At 39.6% G+C, this 5,534-nt stretch overlaps 1 long non-coding RNA gene across 2 annotated transcripts; it reads left to right on the top strand.

Annotated features, from left to right (window-relative positions):
- Nucleotides 811-4,598, top strand: LOC110392742. Of its 2 annotated transcripts, none has more exons than XR_002434597.1 (4): nucleotides 811-875; nucleotides 1,466-1,714; nucleotides 2,763-2,816; nucleotides 4,328-4,598. It is a non-coding gene; the product is annotated as an uncharacterized LOC110392742 (long non-coding RNA). The 2 variants fall into 2 exon arrangements; XR_002434596.1 differs by lacking the exon at nucleotides 4,328-4,598 and adding an exon at nucleotides 2,938-3,205.

The raw sequence follows: 5,534 nt of genomic DNA, 5'->3' as shown, positions 1-5,534 counted from the left end.
AGAAAGATTAATATTTGACAAAATCATGAGATATGTTCTTTACCAGAAAAATCTCATCTTCTGTTTTTGCTTCCACTCAAGTTCTCTCGCACAAGACTGGTATGCATACTTGCTACTGAAATTTATTGCTTGGGGTGTGTACCATAGTTGTGCATAGATTCATTTGCCTTAACAGTTTGAGAGTTGACTAGAGTGTGAAAAAGAGCTGCCAAAGACATGTAATAAATTCAGCAAGAATTACTCCTGATTCCTATATTTCATTTGATAACAGATGTGCATTATATACCCTCTGTAGAAAAATAAGAGCTTTTGTTCTGTAATGGATTATTGAATAGATTTTCAACGATAGTGAGGTAATAAATTAAAAAGTAAATCAACCATTTTTCAAATAGATTTCTGTTCTGCTCACCAGTTTTGTATAGAACAGGAAGAAGGTGAGACTGTTCCATAGGGAGATCTTTTGCAGTATTTAGTCAACGGCAACCTGTTGGTCTCTTGGTCACAATTTACTGTGACCCAAGTACAGTTCATTGGCTGAATCAAACTAGAATTAGAATTACTAAAACTATTCATTTGGAAGGGACCTACAAGGATCATAAGTCCAACTGTCTAATCATGTCAAGGCTATGCAAAATTTAAAGTGTATGATTGAAGGCATTGTCCAAATGGCTCTAGAACACTGACAAGCATGGGGCATCAACCACCTCATTAGGAAACCTGTTTCAGTGTTTGACCACACTAAAGAAGTTTGACCTGTTGAACAGGACTGGCCCTAGAATTGAGCCCTGAAGAACACCTCTTGTGACATCAGCCAGATGTAGCCCCATTCTCAACAACAATTTGAACTCTTCCATCAATCAAGTTCTTCACCCAGTGTAGGCATTGCATGAACCCGTTCAACACACAGTTGGAGAATTTATCCAGAAGGATGCTATGAGAGATAGTATCAAAGGCCTTACTAAAATATGTGACTGTAAGGCACATGGGGCCAGCAGGCCTTCTGATAATTCTTCACATGGAAACCATTAGTCAAATTCATGCTGTGTGTAATTTCATGAAGCCAGTGAGCTTAATGCTGTGGATAATATCCCCCCAGAGCACTAAAGGCAAGGTGACGGTCCTTCAGAGACAGCTGTCACCACTGCACTTAGGAGGGGTGGGGAGAAAAGCTCTTTGCCCTCACAGACGTGCTGCTGTCCAAAGGGTGGAAACAAACAAGTGTAAAAGCCAATTTCTACCAGATACTGAGTCTGACTTTGAAATGCATCAGTCAATCAGACTGACATTTCCACTTAACCTTGTAAAACAGAACGGATTTTCTCTTCATTGGCATTTAAGCAGGGACACTACATGTGATCTCTTCCATAGCTGTGGCAGGGCTGTCATATATGCCATCAAACGACTGAAATCTCCATCAGTTTTCAAACTTTTCCTATTTTTACATGATGACATTTCCTTTATGTAGGTGGAAGCACTCATAGTCTGCCCTGGCACCCCTGCCACAGCTAAAGAAGTTGCTGTGGCCAGAACCCAGCTGCTGGCAGGTATATTGTCCAGCTCTGAATCCCTCGTACAAACACCCAGCTTGGCAAGGAGAAGGCACTGCAAACCTGGTGAATATGAAGGATTTAGAGATCATGGAGGGTGCTAACAGTCACATTATCCAGTGCAAAAGCAAGCCATTTGTTGGACCAACAATATTAATTTCTCTAAGGTAAATGTTTTGATTTTAAACTCTAGATTACATAGAAAAAAATATCACCCAAACCAATGAAACATACGATAGTGGTCTCCAGTGTATACATAAATATTTTTTCTGCATGAAAAAGGCTCTATTTCTCTGATGTGTTGAGTTTCTAAGGGATCAGCACGCAGCTTCAGCTCTTGCCATAGGCATATGCAATCTGCCTATTGGATTGTCATGCGTTTCAACTAAACTATACAAACAAGTATTTTTCTTTTCATTTCCTGCCTGCTAAGACTCAGTGGTAAAATAAACCTTTTGATCAGCAAATTATTTCAATAATCCTAATTGAAAGAAGAGTTTAAGACCTTGTGTTTGTTTCTCAACAATGTTTATTCCTAAGATCATTTCATTTATTTTGAGCTATTTTACTTCAGGAATTTTCTTAACTAAAACCTTCTAGAAAAAAACAACAAAAAAACCCCAACTCATTTTAGGCCGTAAAATGAATTTTTTTATTTTTAAAAATGCTGAAATTGAGTGGTTTCTTATCTGAAATCCTTAATTAGGGGGTTCTGTTTGCAGGGGAGAAATGCTGAGTTAATTGAAACAACTTAACGAAATATGTTGAATGTCAGCCTGTGTAATTCCATAAAAGTCAGAAAAGTTTTGTTTAATTTCTACTGTCCCTCTGTACTGCTGAGAAGGAACTGGAGAGGTTGGAGAAGGTAGCCCAGATTGTTAGGGATAAGATACGTAACAGGAAGGGGCACCACCTGTGGACAAGATAAGCAAGGAAATTAAGGTCAAACAAATACAAACATTAATTAGCAATAAGATCAAGCACATACAAACATGCAGTCACCTCACTTTTTCCTACTTCAATCCTATGCCAGAGTTTTAAAAGATATTAATATCTTCTGTATAATACACATAAGGGAATTTCCCTGAAGAAAATAATTTTTGGAAGGATTGTGAAGGAATAAAAAATGCAGATTAATAACCACATTTGCTTTCCAAATATGATTACAGTACCTTTACAATACATTTATCCTGATAGTTGTTCCTAATTTTACAGTGACCTCGAAGGATTTGCTGACGGGATTTCATCATCAAAAAGCCTATCAGCAGGGTAAGCAGACTAGAAGAGCCAGACTTGTGTCCTCCCTCCCTTTTCTCCCCTGCCACAGGTAATGCAGGATCATCCACAGCCATCTCAAAATGTTCACTGCTTGCTCAATTTTGTATTACAGGAAGCACAGCTCCACTAGGTGATGAACCTTCAGTAATTACCTGATGATAATGGCTAAAACGTTCCTATGTCTCTTTTTTTTTCCTTAACTTCAAGCTTAATTGATACATTCTCCAGATTCTGCAAAAGTGATCTTAAGGGAATCATGCAATTTTTGATACACGTATCTGTTTCCAAGATGTGGCTGTATTACAATTCAGGTCTGTTCTATGAAGAATTGCACCAGTGCAATTTTGTCATCTGTCAAGGTGTTTATCATAGGAATTAAAGTTGCTATTAAAACCAGTCCTGGAGCTGGAATGATCCCCTGTTCCTCTCTTAGAGGTGGGAAACATGAGGGAAGGGACCTCAGCCCTTGAATATGATGTACCTATCTACTGTGGACTGCTGGTGCAGTACAGCTGAAAGGAGACCCAACTGGGCATCAGGATTTAGCATGTCAGTGTGTCCCATTGTCAGACCTTCTCCATCCTCACCTGGAGAGTGAGTGCTTGCTGTTCTCATTAAATGTGTGTTTTCTGGTCTCTGAGAGAAAGGGACAAGCTGGGCTGTACAGTACCGCATACTGATACCCAGCCAGACTGGAGGTAGCCTGGAGCCTGGATCAAGCCTTTGTGATAGCATGTCCTTCTTGGATTAACTTGCTAGTTTTCAGACCACACATCTGCTGTCCTGCTCCTTCACAGCTGGGCCAGCCATCTCTGTATGGTTCAAGACTGTACTCTGTCAACATGGTGTTTAAGACCAGCAGGTGCTCACCGTTTCCAGTTTTCACTGTCAGTCAGTTCTTATCCCACTCCTGCAAGCTTCTCTCCTACGGGTAGTGTTGTATCTCTAATGTCACATCTCTCACAATATTCTGTCATCTGTTTTGTTTCATAAAGTCCACTTCCTAAGTAAGACACTAACACTGGGGGAGGATCTGTTTTTATTTGAGAACAGTAAGGTTTTTCTTTCTTGTGACTGAGGATAAAAGTTTCAAAAAATGGCCCAAGAGAAGCCCTAAGGCCCAAAACCATCCGAAGAGCCCAGCTGAGCCTGTGATTTCTGAACACAAAGACAAGTTGATACCTATCGACTGAAAAGTACAATTTTTCAGCCTTTGCTCTGTCACAGAAAAGGGAGACCACCTCCCATTGTGTGGTGTAAGTACACACTTTCATTGATCATGAAATGCATGCTGATTTGGTGTGCTTAAGGAGAAAGGCCTGGTCAGAACAAAGTGACTTATTGCCGCGCTTCTTGTAGTTAAGGTTCAGAATAAGTACATAAATCAGAATGAAAATTGTATTGGTTTATATCTTGGAGATAACTGCAGTGTTCCCAAGGCATTTCTAACATGCTAGCCACACTCCATACCACTGATGTGATGTGCTGGTCCATCTCCCTAGCTTGCAGGTTCGCCATCACCTCAGGGACCTTTCAGGACTTTTTCCCCACACATTGCTTCATCACTTCGGAACCAGACAACACCAAATTCTTAATCCACACAGTCTGCAGAGATTCAGAGACCATCCTGTCTGATGCAGCAGTCCCAGTCCCTTCCTACTTTCAAAAGGGTAACAAGGAGGAGCAGGAGCAGGAGGGAGCAGGAGAAACAAGAAGGCTGGCCTGTGCTTTCCAGCGTTTTCTAAAATATTCCATTTTTTTTTTCTGAACTGAATAAATTTAACAAACTACACTGCAGCTATCATAGTCATATGAAACAGCTTTCTCGTGCTGAAAAGGAATCTTTTGGTGATGACCTTTTACAGTAAATCTTAAAGTCTCTGTTCAGATTGCATTCCAGTGAAGAGAATGGCAATCTGATTATAGGATTCTTCCATTCACAGTTAAATCAATAATGTATTTGCCTGTTTCTTAGTTTTGCATCTTGCTATCTTTACTAATTCTTCTAGAGTCCTATCTCATTTACATTGGTAATAGGGAAAATCAGAGCAAAAATAAAGATATCAGACTCCTTGTACCACAATTTATGTGCTGAATTGAAAATAGGAGGGATTTTAAAAATCTAAATAATACCAAACTAATTGTTCTTCACAGTTTATCAAGAAATTTCATGCACTTTTATTACACTCACTTAGATTTTACATTGTTTATAAACCAGAGCAGGATACATGCTTGGTAAACTGAACAAGTAGGCAATATAAAATGTTTTCCAGATTTCTAGTCACATAAGCTGAGACTGTAAACCATTTCCTCAAATGCCTATCCTTGATCTTTGTTGTAAGAAAAGAAGACACTGAGCTCTTCAGGCAAAGGACTCTGCAGGTCTGTGTGCAGGGGTGCAGTAACCTCTTGCAGCTCATGCAGCCTGAAGCTTCAGAACAAGGAGAAAATCACAGCAGGACCTGAGCATGGGAAGTACTGGGAGTGTTCACTGTATTGTGCTAATAATGTAATTTATTAAATTCCTCACAGAAAGTACACGGAAGAGACAAAAGAGTATCCTCTTATCGGTTGTTCACATCTCATTCTAATTAGTAGCTGCTGCTGTTTCCCCTTATGTTGTACTTGATCTTGGTGGATTGATTTATTTGTTAGTGCTTGCACCTACTTTCTTTTGTCTTCCACTTTCTCACTGAAAGGTTCAGTTCA

The sequence above is a fragment of the Numida meleagris genome, chromosome 1 (genome assembly GCF_002078875.1).
Source record: "Numida meleagris isolate 19003 breed g44 Domestic line chromosome 1, NumMel1.0, whole genome shotgun sequence".
Lineage (NCBI taxonomy): Eukaryota > Metazoa > Chordata > Aves > Galliformes > Numididae > Numida > Numida meleagris.
This window is presented reverse-complemented; position numbering and strand designations above follow the sequence as displayed.